Genomic DNA, 16,566 nt, shown 5'->3' on the forward strand with positions numbered 1-16,566 from the left:
TTAAGTTGGGCTTTGGAAAATCAGAAGTTTACTTACTTTACTGAACTTTAAGCATGCACTCCATGTCCAGGTGCCTTCATCGTCTAGTCCCCCTTTGGCCCTAAATGGAACCCATCCCATTCTCTTTGATTAAGGAGAAAAGAGAAAGGCTTCCTATCCAAGGATAGAGCACCCACATCATAGTAATCTATATAGTTATACATTATCTAGTTATAATCTGTAACTAGATTAGTTATAGATTAGATGTTATAGATTAGATGTTTGTCGTAGCCTTTCTTCAGGACAGTGATAAAACTGTTTCCTTAAGAATCCTTTCTGAGAGCAATTACCTTGTTGAGTAAGAACTGCACTTTACATTTTCCAGGCTGTGGGTCCTGGTGGGCCCATGAACCTTTTATTGAACCTTTATTGATAATTGTTTGTTTCAAGGTATAAATTGAAAGCACTCTGCATACAAAAATGATGGCCAAAGTCTAGGGTGCAATGTTCAGCCCCTTAGGTTAAGAGGATGTTCCTTCCAAAATAATCACCAACTATTCTCCAAATAGTTCAAGGTTCGGGCACATGGCAACATTTTTGGAAAAACTCTTCTTCTATTTGGAAAACAATCCACCTCTCTTTGAGGGGGTCATGAAAAAATGGGTGCATAGTAACTTTCCTCAATCACCATTTCTTCACTGGGTGTCCTTCTATCAGCTGTAGCCTGACAACTGGTGGCTACTTAACCATCCATCCATCTGGAATCTTGCACGGGGCAGGGGAGAAGTCAGGCACTGAGACTGGAGTAGGTGGACATGGGTCCTCTGCCTGTCCCTTCCCTCGGATACCCTTTCTAAACCAAGGCGGGGTGGAGTGACTAAACAATCTGGGGAAAATGGAGAAGGCTTTTAACACAGGGGAGGGAGAAGCATTAGGAGGAGGTTCAGAGCAGCTTCCCCGTAACTGTGCCAGAAAAAATTACACAAGTCAAGTGGATTGCTTGGAAAGGCTCTGCAAATATTACCTTGCCCTCCAAACCGTAAGTCTTTCCAGAAATGCAAGGGGTTCTTCTTGAGTTTGCTAGGTTTGCCAGGCTCCCTAGTGAGAATTTCCTCCACACCCAGTGAACTGTACTTGAGGTGTGACTTCCATGTTTCCAACTCTTCCTTACTCCTGAAATGGCAGAGCTGCCCCCATCATGAGAGCTGTGTTGCTCCCCAACACGCTCCTGTACTCTTAAGTCCTGACAGGTGGAAAAAGGTGAGATATGGAAGAACATCCAGCTAGTTTATCTTCCCTTTTCCAAGACCATGCAGCCTGTTCCCCCACCCCCCCCTCTGTGGACATGAAGCGGTTTTGGGGCAGTAGAGGCTCTTGCAGACTCTTGTGGCATGGCTCCTCACTTGAGGTTTAGAAGGCTTTGGCATCTGACAGGTGGCAAAGGAAGGTCTTCCCCCTGGTGCCTACAAAACAGGAACATGGACACCTTTCAAAGATGCTCTGTGAAGAGAGAGGGACAGAGAAAAAGACTTGAGTCAAGGAGAGGGAATTGGGACCCTTTCTCCCCTCCTCTCTGGTTCTTGGCAGCTGAGAGGGCCACACTTACCCTTAATAACCTTCTTAATGAATGACGGCGAATATACTGTACGTGTCCCAGGATAATGTTGCAGGATCCAATCTAGGTCAGTCACCGGGACTAGAGGTTTAGTCTTCCAAGCTTTCGGATTTGTGCTGCAGCCCATTCTCGGGGAGGTTCTCTTTAGCAGTGTGTGTGCCTTAGGCTATTCTATATGTGGTATTTATATGATGTCTGGTTGTGTGTAGTTTAGTTGTTGATTGGGGTGTTGATGGCCGCCGTTGTATTCTTGTGCTACCAAGTCCTCATCTCCTAAGTATTCGATAAGCTTATCAAGTAAATCAGCAGTCCTGTGTATTGACAAGGGGCCCATTTCCCAGGTTTCAATCACTTCCCTGGCAATTTTTGTACCTGCTTGTCCAACAATCTTAGTAGCTCCTAAACCTCAATGTACATCCTTGTTGATTGCAAGGTCAGGCTGTCCAATGAGTTTGGGTCTCCTCATCTGGCTACTTGCGTGTGTTCTTGCACTCTGGTGGATAGCTTCATCCCCATAATGACATAATCACAGCCATAGTCATAGCCTTCTTAATGCCACAGCAGATACCAGATAAACCTACAGGGAAAGTAATGATAGAATGAGAGGGCACAGCAGGAGAAACCCGAAGTGGTGTCTATAGGCTACCAAACTAGGCCAGCAGGAGTGGGCATTGGCTGATGGCTTTATAAGCAGGCATACAACCTTGTTCCCTCGGGAACTGGTCTTTCACCATGGTTGCGTTTACATCTACCCAAAGATGGTGGTTGTCTCATATGTCGAGTGGATGAGCAATCCAGGGGTCTATTCTCTTGGTTGCCTATGACAACCTCTGCCTTTCATATGGGAAATTGTCTGTTCATTTAACAATGTAAAAGCACAATCACATGTAGCTCAAAAAACCCAGGGAAACCATCTTATTTCATCTCCAAGCATGCTTGGAAATTTGACCTTCCTTTCTCCACCCTTTTCTCCTGCCCATCTTTGAATGGGTCTGAATTCTGTCTGCTCTGAGAACCTTTCCCCCCAGAACGAGGGTCTAAAATCCAAAATTGGCAATTGAATATGGGAGTGTGCGCAAGAGGGGGGCAATCTCTTCGATGTCATTCAATGCAGCCTGCCTGGAGGTACTGTTGGTCCTGTAGGAAGCCCAAGAGAGCTACCAGTCACACACCATAGATCCAGCAGGAGTGGGGGCTGTCATGACAAAAGCTGCCATCTTCTCTTCATAACTCAAACCCAGCTACATCTGGTCCTTTGCCTGCTCTGGCCTGTCTGCCTCTCCTTTCAAAAGAAGCATACCAAGAAATAAAAAATAAAAGATGAGCTTTCCCAATTTGATCAGAGAGATTTACAGTATATGTTTGAAACTAATAAATCCTGAGTAGGAGTTCATTTGGGAAATGAACTCAGGATAAGGGTCTACACTGCAACTAAGGCTACAGCATTTATTATATTCAGCTCCGTTTTAAACTCCACCTTAAATCTTGATTACCTGTAATTTTAAGCTTCATCATTAGCTCCTTTAATATTTAGCAGGGCACCTGTGCCTCTTTTTGAAGTTTGGGAAACCAGGTCTGGAAGTTGAATCGTGGCCACCGGGTTTATTTTCTTGTTGGTTTGATGTGTTTCCCTGCCCATCCAAGCTGCTTCTTCAGTTTGAAGAAGGGAAGTTAGGGGGAGTCTGAGTAAGCAGAGAGTCGTTGGAATGTACCAATCCCTAAAAAAAAATAGAGGAATTCCTGCACCCATCTCAGGGTTTCTTCAACAAGTGTGTTTTGATGAAAACATCTCAAATGAACTAGAAAATAACTCCAGTTGCCAGGACTCAACTTCCAGACAATTTTATCTGGATGACTGAGAATCTTCACTGATATATTGCCATGCACTTTGGGAAAGAAACGCTGAGGTTGTTGTGGGAATACCCCCTAAGAATGTTAGGAGTTGGTACATTCCAACGACTCTCTCCCTATGCAGATTCCACTTTGGAATAATAGTGTTTTCTCTCTCAAATTCAGGGACTAAGCTCTTTGTATCTCCATGCTACTCTGGTGCCTGAGTTTGATAGGCTATAGGCAGTCTGCCTATATGGTTAGGATTAACCATTCCTAACTCTTTCACCTGATTTTTATTTAAGTTGGAACAGGTTACTATATCTGTATTTCTGCATATCAAGGACGAACACCAGCAACGAAAAAATTATTTGCAAGGTGTTTTTTTTAAAACTTAAGTTTTATACCTTAAAGTTGAATTGTGGGGGAGACAAATTTCTAGCAAGGAGAAATCAATTGAAGGAGAAATTCAATCAATTCAAGTTGGACTAGATGACTTCCCAAGCTCCCTTCTAGCTCCATTCTGATTCTGATTCTAGTTCGATCTCTCACTGTCCTGAAGGGCGGGACCGACCCCAGGAAATGTGTTCACTCTTCTCTCCCAATTCCCTGCACAGACCTTTCCTTTTTGCACCCAGCTGCCATGGCCAAAGCAGAAGTGCCTTGCAGCCTTTGCTGTCTCTTTTGGATCCAGCTTCTCCAGCAAATGTTTCCTACACAAAACTCCCTGACCCTTTGGAAAGCTGTACAGCCTTCAGAAAGCTTACTGAGTCTAAGGGCTGGGACGGGTCCTTGTGGACAAGAAATGGTCTTGGAGGGGCTGGGGGATCATGCAGGCTTTCATTACCCATTTAGGGTGCCATCCTATATCTGAGGTTTAGCAGAAGTTCTTGCCTAAGGTTTAAGAGAAGTCCCACAGGTAGCACAGGATGGTCTTCCCCCCTGTTGCCCACAAACCAGGAAAATGGACACTTTTTGACGATGTTCTGCAAGGAGAAGTGAGCAATGAAAAAGACCTGAGCCAGGGAGAGTGAGTGAGGGACTTGATTTTCTCCTTTCCTACCCTGTTTCTTGGTAGTCACGAGGACCATATTTACTAATAGACTTTGTAGTACCATACCAAAGGCTTTAAGTCCTACAGGGAAAGAGGTTTGTGGCCCAAGGAGAGGTCACCAAGCAGGTATAGTCCAGAGGAGCATCTGCCAACTGATAGTCAGATGTGCCGACTTGTTTCTCTGCTGGACCACTTAGGCAATTTAACCTTCTTTTCCTCTTCAAGGCAACACAGCCTGTTACTTCCTGCCTACTTTTTAGCAGGTCGAAGTCCTGTCTATTCAGAAGCGAATTCCTTTCTTTTTCCCAGTGTAGGAAGTTAGCACCCACCCCTCTCCTAGAAAAATGAAATATCCCAGGAAATAGTAAAAAGGCAGAATATTTCCCCTAAAAAGAGTAGAAACTCAGAAGCAGAAACTCACCTCAGAAGTGGAAGCTCACCCCCGCCTTTGTTAATGGGTGGGCCATTAAGGCCTGGGCCAGAATACTTTACATAACAAAGATCTCCAGGTAAATCTATAGCAATTGCTCAAAAGCCCTTTCAGTGCATCATCATCCAGCAAGGCTCAACCAAGCCTGGAACTCAGGACAGCCTAGAGTTGCCCCTGCATGGCCCCATGAGAGTCTGACAACCAATTAGGAACAAGCTTCAATTCAAATCCCAACAAAGGTTATAAAACCCAGGCACTCTCAGTATATCAGCCCTTCTTGACCTTCTTTTCTCACCTTGACGCATTGTGATCCTTCCTTTTCATTCTAGAGCTCCAGGCCATGTGGTCCTGTCCACCATTAAACCTTCCAAACAGCCTCCATGTTTCCAGTGTCTTTTTCCCCACTTGGAACTGAACCCAGAAGGATATTTCTGTTAAGCCTGGATTCCCCAACGAGTGTTAAGGAAAACAAACTAAACAGAACGTGCAGCGAAGTCAGATAGGAAGACAGGTAAATGTGTGAGATAAGGCTTCTCGTTAACACGCAGTAAAAATACAGATACGCTTGTGCTATCAAAATTATAGTTTATTCCATTTAAGAATTATAGCATAGTCAAATAAACAGTCCATTAGTCAAATACCAAATTCAGTCAAGTCTTGTCGAGGATACTCTAATTGCAAAGTCCGTGTCGAATAGCCAGTGTCAGTACACATATAATAAATCTGTCCAAAACTTATCTTCTCTCCGTTGAGAAATATCTTCAAAGTAATCCAACACTTCTTCTCCTCCCCGATCCAGCAAGAATGCAGTCTTCAATAAGCCAGCCAGTAAGAGCCAGAGAGTGCCTTGCTGCTTATATAGTACTTTTACAGCTGCACCCTTAATTACATTCCTTTAGCTTAAAGTCACATACACTTTATCTGACAAACCATGATTCATCATTTTATTATCTTTACCCAAAACAGTTAGGGTAAAACAATGTTATCCCTAACAATTTCTACCAACACCAGCTTGGAGTCTGAAAAAAGAAAGAGAATTTGTGGAAACTTACAACAGAGTTGAGGCAACCTCTCCAATATCATTCAAAGTCACCTCTCTTCTATGCCCAACCTACCTCCTTTTCAAAAAGATGCCTGTAATTAAATCATAGGAGGTTGATCTGCTAGCAATTCAATTACCAACCAGTAGTGGCCTATCCATTTCCCATAGTGCCAGAGCATTCTTCAAAGTCCTCACAGAGGCTTTAAAAGAGATCCTGGAAGCAATGGGGTAGTCTTTCATGTGCTAGTAACGTTAGGAGCAGAGGTGGTATTTAGCAGGTTCTGACCAGTTCTGGAGAACCGGTAGTGGAAATTTTGAGTAGTTCAGAGAACTGGCAAATACCACCCCTGACTGGAGATTTTACAGTCTCCTTCCCCTGCCACGCCCACCAAGCCACGCCCCCAGAACCGGTAGTAACAAAATTTGAATCCCACCACTGTTTAGGAGCACATGTTACCATCTTAATTGTTCAGAGTGTCCCTTTTCATTAAATGGTTCTCATCTGACCAGAAGACCTTAGCTGTAAGGAAAACAGGAGTGTGACTTCAATATTTCTGACTCACAAAATCCATTTCAGCTGTACTAGTGGATCTTGATAAAAAGATAGCAGTATTTTTCTTTTCCTCACTTCTGCAAACGTTCCTAAAGCATAATTCATCTGTCTCAATTATAATGGCTCATCCCAAATACCTGGAGAATCACTTCATATATCAGATTGTATGTCATAGAGTGAATAATTAAAGAAGCTTTGCATGTCAAGAAAGAATTTATCCATAATTCTCTCCGGCAGCATTTTACAAGTCATTGGAAAGCAATTTGTCTTTATTATAAATAAGTAAAAATCACATCTAAGGTTCCTTGTCCCAGCATGCATGGTTACAACATAAGGTATAATGGGAGTCAGTTTGTCCTAATTCAGTCTGAAAAACGGTTTCTTAATGACTTCCTTGCTACCAAAAACATTCTAGCAAATTACAAAGTTTTCTCATTATTTTTGATTTTCATTATTCTTAATGTGTCTCTCATTCATCCAAATTCTAAACATAGATTTAATAGGTCAATTTTTTATTTGGTTGACACCTTACTGGATAATTTCTAGTGGTATGCACAAAACCAACCAAATAAATAAGCTTTGTTCTGAGTTTGGAACCAAATGAATTCACTTGAAATGTTTGATCATTTAAAGTGGCCTGTATGCTAATGACATACAAAACATTTTGAGTATAGGGAATAAGGGAGACTTTTAAAAACCCTTGCTTCCTTGTATCCCTGTAGGAATAATTGCTGGGATCCTGATCAAAAATAGGCCGTGATCTGCTGTGTGCTAAAACTAAACAATTATTAAAGCCAGTCAGATTTAGGTTTCAGGAACTCAGATTCTGATTTAATTTAAGACCAGATTGACTATAGAAACAATTATCCAGTAACATGATGTGCTTCCCTTTCTCAGATCTGATCAGAGTGATTTTATGGTAATTAATTTTATGGTAATTTCTTTATTTTATGGCTGAGTTATTCCAGAGTCATTGAGCATCAGGGGGCATACAAGTTGTTTATTATTATCCCAAACTGATAGTAAAGAACATAAGAGGATGTGGAGCTCAACTGGAAAAAAAGTATTTCAAAACTAATTAAAAATTAAAGTTCATTATTAAACCTTTAGTATACGGATGGAGGCAAAAAGCATTTGCCACTTTTCTTTCAATGTATTCCAGTGCAACTTTTCTGAAAGTTTTGGGGGCTCAAGTTTTTTCCTACTGGGAAATCAAATAAAATTCTCAAAAGCTTGCTGAGACAGGTTTACAAGACATTTTGAGAACATCATCACATTTATCATTTATGGACTTTGATTCCATAATTCTGATAAATTCAGCAACTAGTTGTGCTAGATGCACTATCTTGTTACAATGGGGGTGGTGGTGGTATTTTCAGTTCTTAGTATCAAACTATTGATGAGATACTTGCTTGATCTATGTGGTCAAATGAGATTTATTGTATCTAGTAAGAAGGTACTCATTTAGATCCTGGAATTCTAAATTCCTCCTTTTAAGAAGGCAATGTTTCCCACTAGTGATTCTGAATCTATGATTAGGAAAAAATGAACCTAAACATGCTGAACAATTATAACTATCCAATTTCTTCTGAAACATATGACATCTAGATATTCTTGTCATTCAAAGTGTTTTTTTCTAAATTTATTTCAAACCTTGGTTTATTTATTTGATTTATATTGCCGCCTATTCGTCCATGGTGATTCGAGGCAGCGTACACAATGTAAAATCATATTTAAAACAAAAAATAAAATAAAAACAATAAAAACTAACAAAAAGAATCAAATAAATTAGTAAAATACAATAGAACAAAAAATTTTGGGGGGAAAAACCAACTCCCACCCCCCCTGCCCCGACGACAGTGGATCACACTAGCCATTTGATGGGTTCCATCCCTCTCTAGGTTCCCCAGGCCCGCTGGCAAAACCAGGTCTTCAGTGCCTTTCGGAATAGTATTAATGAGGGGGGCATTTTAATCTCTGGGGGAATGATGTTCCAGAGAGATGGAGCCACCACGGAAAAGGCCCTTCTTCTAAGTCCCACCAGGTGTATCTCCCTCAGGGGTGGGACCCACAACATTCCCTGCCTCCTTGCTCTAATGGGTTGGGTAGATGTCACTGGCAAGAGATGTTTCCTCAGATAACCCGGACCCAAGCCATGAAGAGCTCTAAAGGTGACAACCAGCACCTTGAATTGCACCCGGAACAAATTGGCAACCAATGAAGCTCCTGCAGGAGGTGACACATGTGCACACCAGGGTCTGCATAAAACCATACGGACCGCTGCATTTTGCACTTTGGAGCTTCCGGATGCTCTTCAAGGGCAGACCCATGTAGAGTGTGTTGCAAGACGGGAAGTGACCAGGGCATGAGTGACTGTCAGTAGGGACTGCTGATACAGGAAAGGGCGTAACTGGTGCACAACCTGCAGTTGCACAAAGGCCCTCCTGGCCACGACCGCCACCTGCTCTTCAGGCAGGAGTTGTGAGTCCAGGAAAACCCCTAGATTATGCACAGGATCTGTTTGGGGTAGTGCCACCCCATCCAAGACTAAAGGTGGTAATTCTCCCTAAACCAACAAACCCCAAACCCAGAGCCACTCGGTCTTGCAACAGTTTAGTTTCCACCCATTGCTCCTCATCCAGCCCCTAACAGCCTCCAGGCACTGCGAGAGGGAGGACACAGCAACACTTAACTCACCTCGGGCTGAGACATACAGCTGAATATCACCAGCATATTAGTGATACCTCAGTCCATGGTGATGGATGATCTCACCCAGTGGCTTCATATAAATGTTGAACAGGAGAGAGTACTGAGCCCTGCGGAACTCCGTAAAGCAGAGGGTGAGGGTTGGATCTCTCCCCTCCTATCAACATTGACTGAGAGCGGCCGCAGAGGAAGGAAGTGAACCAAGACAGCACAAGGCCTCCCACTCCCATCCCCCAAAGCCGTCTCAGGAGGATCCCATGGTCAACGGTATCAAAAGCTGCCGGGAGGTCAAGTAGAGCAAGGATGGATGCACTACCCCCATCCCGTTTTAGACCTAATTTTAACACTGAACCTGCTTTGCTTAGCTATGGAATTATCTTTGCCTGGACAAATGTTAAGAGAACAGTAATGCTATTGATTCTCCTGGACCTCTCAGCAGTTTTCAGTATCATTATCATTTTCAGTATCATAGAAACCTAAAAAATCCAAGTTACAAATGATTAAAAAAAAATTGAAATTTTCACTTATTCTTAGACAGCTATTTTCAGAAGGCAGTGCTGGGGAAAATTCCAGCTCAGCCCATATTTGCACTATGTGGTTCCTGTAAATGTTATTTTCTTTTTAAATATCTGTATGAAGCAACCAAAGCGAGATCAAATATGAGATTTAGATTAATACTCTATCAGTACACTGATGACATGCAATTATTTTTGTTAATCAGTGTTGAGCTACAATAATGAACTTTATAAGGGTCAATAACAAAGATCAACCTATACAGGATGAAAAGTCTATTTACTGTTCAGTTGCTGTATCAACGGCATTCAACTTGCTTCAGAAAAGAGTCTGCTCTAAATGTTTACTTTTTGTTCATGCTTTAGATTCATGTTCTTCTATGACACTATATGCCTTCTATGAGGTTAGACTGACCAGATAGATCTAGTTATATTTTGAGTATACCATACATTACTAGAGTTGTGACACTGCATGCACATACATCATTCCACCCTACTTCCTCTTCAGGTTCAAGATTTGCACTACCGATATGTAGTGTGCCCTAGGAAATAGGACGGTAGTTTAACTAATATTGTTTGTATAACTGTCAAGATGGATATTGAAAGCTATTTCTTTATGCATGCTTTCCTTTTTTAATTTTCTATTTGTTTTCTGTATCTATTTTTTGTTCTGTTTTACACTTTTTTATATACTTTTCCTGGGATGTATTTATTATTTACATAAAATCTCTTAATAAAGATTATGTTTGAAAAAAGAGTGTGCCTCTAATTATGTAATCTATTAAATTCTTCATATTTTGGTATTATATTATTCTCTGTTCTTAAAAATGAAAGCAGTTTGGAAAACAAAGCAAAAATCCAGATGGCCACAAATTCCTCCAGTATCAGGGAAATGGATGGCTAATTCCTAATTGGACACTAAAAATGGCCAATTAGACCACTCAAAGAAAAAATGGATTCTAAAAGTGCAAGCATCTAGTTGTCAAGATTGCTACACAGTAATCTAATTTCTTATTACTTTCAACTAATCCAGTCTTCATAAGAACCTTGTTTTACTTTACCAAGAGTTTGATACTTGGGATGACAAAAACTGAAGGAACTCATCTGTATAATACTTCAGATTTGTTTCAGCATGCTTGCGAAAGTAAATAAAACACCTGCCTATGATTCATTGAAGCATCCATGGCAAATTCCTTCATGGAATCTAACAGCTTCTTCTGAGCTCTGATGCTTAGCCACTCCCCCATAACTGAGCTACAGTGACGATAGCCCATGGCACTGGAACACCTACACTTAATCCAGTGTCTTTCCAGCAAGAAATAAGTTATTTTCTCCAGCTACTTAATATTTTAGCATTAATTTTATGCAACATTATAAAAATATAAGAGTAATTTTATTTTTATTCATTATGTTCATTTAGTTGAGGTTCTTAACAAAATAGAAATAACTTAAAATGTAAAAACATATTAAATGTTTTTTTAATCTATCTTGAGAAAAACTATTTTAAATAACAGCATATAAAAATTTAAATAAAATAAAGTATACTTGATTTGAACCTAACTCAATCTTAGGCCTGGTGGTCATTGATTTTGTTCTTGGGAAGTAACTGCTTCAAAATTTGCTATCTGCTGCTATCCAGTTTCACCAGCAGCTTTTTACCAGCAGCTTCCAGAACACGAATGTTGTTTCCTATGCTTATCTATTGGAGACCCAGGGTTTGGTTATTGCAACACCATTTGGCCAACAAAGTTTGTTAAACTTCATTACAGACTTTTTGGCAAGCAAGTCAAGTCATTACCTGAACCAAATAAAGTATGTTTAAAAGCCATTCTCATATTATGCAAGACTTGTTTTAAAATTAACTTGTCGGCCTACATGAAGATTTAGGACAGACCTTGAGAAGAAAAACACCAAACAATGTAAATTTATTATTTGATCACGTCCAGTGACTTGGAGGTAATTTGTACTAGTTTAATCTGGTCACTCTTTAAATAGCTGCCAGTTTTCAAAAAAGCCAATGCTTGTTCACGATGAAGCAATTTCAAACCTTTTTGTAGAGAATTAAGCCCAAAAATGACAGGACATATACCTCGTGTGTTGAGAATTCAGAAAAACAAAACTAAAAGAGGAAGGCAATCTTAAGGCTTTGATATTAAGATTCAATTTTTTATTAATCCTCATCACATCTCAAAAATACTTTTATATCCATTTAAACTGACTAGTGATGATGAATTTTTTTTGAGCACGGCCGAGTGAATGAACTTTAATTGCCCCTGATTTTGGAAAGGCCAATGCAGTAAGCAGTAGCAGGAGACAACACATTCATTAAATACAGTATGAACAGTATTTCATATGCAAAGTAAAATACTTTTGACAGAATAATTGGAATCATCTATTTTTTTCTTTTGAATAGGCAATTGTAACCATGTGCAGATGTAGCATATATCTGTACCCATACTCTTAAATCTAGCTACCTGGTCTCTATGAAAATGACTTTATAGATATAAACAAACACATACTCCTAAAAAAACATTCTGTATTTCATATCTCTTGCTAAATTCCTTTATCGTAATATTGATATTCTTGCATCTTGAAATAATGTGTGTGTGTGTGTGTGTGTTTATTTACTTACTTATTATTTATTAATTAAATTTAGTGCCCATCTTACATAAGGTAACTCAGGGTGGCTTACAGTCATAAAAATATATCTGCATTAAAACAGAAATAAATTAAAACCAAAGATTAAAATCTAAGGACACATGGGGAGGGCAGGGGCAGAATGGGGGAGGTGGATCTGTTGCTACTCGATCAACCACCTATTTGAGGTGAATCCTTTATAGCTAAATTAAATTAAATAAATAAGTTTTATCAGATTCATAGTAGATAAATTACTGCTCTGACATTTTCTATCAGATGAAAAGGACAGCTTTTTTAAATATCTCTTTAGTTGCTTGTGAATTAATACTTTCCAACAGATATCCAGGCAGAAGAAATTCCTTTTTCTCTGACCAATAAACTAGAGATAAAGTACAAAGCAGATTGGTACAGGTGGCATTTGTTGAAATTGTGATTTGTGTAAGTTCACAAATGCTCAGAATAGCTATTGTGTTTGAAGGGTATATATAAAAAGCATGGGCAGCTGGGAGAAAAAAGGAGGCCGATCAGCATCATTGGCACGTGAAAGCCTCACCTCCTGCCCTTAAAAAGAACAGCATTCAGTAGAAAATATGCAGTTTTGAGATTTCTTACTCCTTCCCATTAAAAGGGGGGTGAAATGAAAATAGAAATGGGTTAACAACTACCAAATAATAACTGTTAGTGGAAAAATAAGCTATTTTTTTTCTGCCAGGTTTCTTAAGCGATTACAATGTGCCCAATGGGTAGAAAGGCAATAGTTAAATGATACATATTCATATAGGATAAATATACTAGAAAGTCTAATATAAATTACATATTTGTATAGCACAAATATAGCAGAAAGTTCAATATTTATAAATATTACCTTTTCCGGGATAAGATTTTTTCCCTGGTAAGAGCCAATTGGGGTATTATCATGCCGGCGCTTTATACGGGAAATGTAATTGGGAAGCACCAAGCCCCGGTAGGACTTTTGTGCACAGTGGAAACGGTCCCGTGAAGCACAAAGCAGCCAGCCTTCTCCCAGCTCCCAAGGAACGAGGCTCGCACCGCCCGAGCTCCACTGAGGTATCCGGCTGGGGCTGTCAGGAGTTGTTACCGCTGGCGCGGCTCGGCGCGCTCCAGTCCCGCGTTGCCTCGGGAAGGGAAAGGCAAAACCAGGAGCCGCTGCTGCCATTGCAAAGCGCCGCCGCAGCTCTTCCTTTTTGCCTTTCCTTCCCGAGGCAACGCGGGACTGGAGCCGGGAGCCGCGCCAGCGGTAACAACTCCTGACAGCCCCAGCCGGATACCTCAGCGGAGCTCGGGCGGTGCGAGCCTCGTTTCCTTGGGAGCTGGGAGAAGGCTGGCTGCTCCTTTCAGCTTCACGGGATTCGCTTTCCATGGTAGACAAAAGTGCCTCAAAAAAAAAAAAAGTGCAAAAGTGGAAGGCGTGCGGAAGAGGGGGCGGTATATAACAAACTATATTTTGAGTGGAAATGTTGGGGGTCGTCTTATACACCGGGTCGTCTTATACGCCGGCATATACGGTACTTTCAGTATTGTTTACAGTAACCTGGTAAGACAAATTGTATTATCATCCCCTTTATACGGGATGAAATTGAGAAAGCCTACTCAATATATAGCTTTCTAACACAAAACTATTCTATTACATTACACTAGTTATCTTCTGTCATTTCATCCTCTTATACTTTAAACATTAATACTGTATCTTAAAAGATGCTTATTAGGTACCTCCCATGAAAACAAACACCAACCTTAATTGAAATCAGAAGAAATATAGCATCATTATCAATCTAGTGCCTTCACCCTGATAGACACTTTTCCTCCCCAGAGTTTATGAAGCATACTAAACTAAAGCCAAATTAAGAGAGTATTATGATCGCCAAGCATAGTCACAAATCTAAGTGAGTTTAATGGCCTATGCAGGGAGGTAATGATGGCCTTTTCAGCTTATACCTCAGTTCACAACAGTTGTTTTCAGTAAACATACTCAGCATCATTACAAGTTCCCCCACATTTTGGTCACATATTAAAGAAAGCCACTGAAAATTTCAATTTCAGACCAAGCAAACTGAATTCTTGACAGTTGTGAAGAATATCTTTCACTGCAAAATATCATATACCATTTCATTCTTTTAAAAATCCCAAAGTAGATTAGAATAAAGTAACAAAAATACAATATCACATGCAGCAATATACATACCTTTAGTAGAATACTTTTTCCTGCACCAAAAACAGCCTTGGGATTTTGAGTTTCAGTGGAAGAATGGAATGGAGAAGAAAGATATTACTTAAAAAGTATACAGGATAGGTGGGTATGTTTCAGGCTACCTTTCAACTCAAAAGTTCTCTTTTAACTGATTTTTGCTACTGGAGCAGAGAAAACAATTGTTTATATATCTATTCTTTCTCTATATGCAAATGGAGCAAAAAAAACAAAACACCTCAGTTGTTTACGCAAGTGTTGAAACCCAATAACTTTTCATTGAACCTCTCCACCCCCTCCCCCAAAACTACCCAGTATATGCAGGCAGCATAAATTTTGACTAACATAGTGATTGCATCAATTTTCTGAAAGTTCTGCTGTAACTTTCATTGTCCAAAGGGCATTGCATACTGTCAATATACATCAATCCTACTGCAAAAGGACAACAGAAGATACAGGAAAGTTAACTGACCAAGATCAGATGGGGTCCCCACTGACCAAATAGAAAGTTTGATAAACTACTTGGAAACTGTTGAAGTTACCCTGAACTATTTCCACTTTTTCTATTCAAGGCCTATATCAGTACTTTAATCTCTTTCTTTTCTTTCCAAATGCATGCCATTCTTTATTGAAAATGTTTGTCAATCATGATCATACAGATATTCAGATTTCAGATCAAACAATGTGACTGCAAGCTCCTCAGGGCACAGATCTTACTATTCTGTGCAATGAATGAGCACGGTGTGTACAGTGTAACTGGCAGAATGTACAGACATGGGATACTTGAATGCATGCATTTCAAGGTAGTCAATCCTCTCCAGCTTAATTAACAGGTCATAAAATGAACTATCAGCTTCTATGATTAGAAACATTTAATTAAAATTTGCCCAAGGTTAAGCAAACAAACTTCATGGCACAACATGAATTTGAACTCAAATAATTGTAATTCAGATGATTATCCTTGTATTTCCCCACATCATCTGCCAGTAATAGTTATGTTTTAGTAAAAAGGAAAACATTTTAAAAGAACAGCTGTTTGTATCCAAGATATTCTATCTGGCACAGCCATTCACAGATGAGAAGCATCACCTTTAGTGAAATCCACAAGTGAAACATTCCTAAGAGAGAAAGTCTCCATGGAGATGCTCCTGAAAGTCTTATGTATCCAGCAGCAACTGCTGGAAGTCTGGAGTAAGTTATTAAACTCACAAAAACTGAAGCAAATCTAGATTCAAATCCTCCTTCTACCCTGATAGTCACCTGGTTAATCAGGGCTTGGCACTTACACCCAAAGGATTGTTTCAGTTTAAAGAAAAAGAGGGCTGAGCAAGAAATGTATACAGCAAACTTATATTGAAATATACATATAATACATCTTCCTTTCCTTTCCTTCTTCCTTCCTCTCCTGGTGAGTGCCTGGACAAGTGCTTAAGAGTTTTCTTACAAGAAAAAAATTCCCCTCTTCCTAGGGCTGAGAGAGAGGGACTAGCCCAAAGTCTCGGAGCTGGCTTTGTGCAAAGGTGCGGACTATAAATCACAACTCCCTGGTTTCTACTCTGGTGCCTCTCTGTTTTCTCTCGAATTTAAATTGCCATTTTGGAAACTCCCGAGTTCTCATGCACTGCAATATGTTCACACGGTACTAAAACGAAGGTCCCGCGTTTACCAAGCATTCCTCTGGGGATTACACCCCGAGTGGGGCGGGAAAAGGCCTGCGAAAGTGATCATTGTACACAGCAACCTTTCCCAGTTTCTCCTATCGTATGAGAAGAAGGACGAGGGGGGTGGGGTGGGCTCCGCACATCGGTCTTCTCCGTCAGGAGCGGCTGCAACCCCACTCCGAGTCTCCCCGCAACGCAGAAAACCTTCGCTCCTCAACTGGAACCGCGGTCACTCCCACATAGCCAGCTTGGCGTTCACGTGCTAGCCTGCAGCTCTTCCACGGGAAAGCTCCTCCTCCATTGGTTGGCAAGGAACATTCGAAGCGCGCCCATTGGCTAGC

General features: G+C 40.5%; 1 long non-coding RNA gene across 3 annotated transcripts in view; it reads right to left on the reverse strand.

The window, feature by feature from the left end:
• Positions 1 to 350: 350 nt before the first annotated feature.
• The window catches only part of LOC148132408 (uncharacterized), a 251,800-nt gene continuing 235,584 nt past the window's right edge, over positions 351 to 16,566 (reverse strand). The window contains exons 1-4 of one of the 3 annotated variants that reach the window (XR_015747959.1): positions 16,231 to 16,553; positions 5,204 to 5,348; positions 1,586 to 2,171; positions 351 to 1,479 (exon numbers count right to left, since the gene is read on the reverse strand). This is a non-coding gene — a long non-coding RNA (uncharacterized LOC148132408). Of the gene's footprint in view, positions 1,480 to 1,585; positions 2,172 to 3,087; positions 3,280 to 5,203; positions 5,349 to 16,230; positions 16,554 to 16,566 lie in introns of those variants that run through there. The other 2 variants (XR_015747960.1, XR_015747961.1) reach the window with 2 other exon arrangements.

This window comes from Notechis scutatus, chromosome 2, assembly GCF_049901735.1.
Source record: "Notechis scutatus isolate UNSWTSFEM ecotype Mainland chromosome 2, rNotScu1.2, whole genome shotgun sequence".
NCBI classification, from domain to species: Eukaryota; Metazoa; Chordata; class Lepidosauria; order Squamata; family Elapidae; genus Notechis; species Notechis scutatus.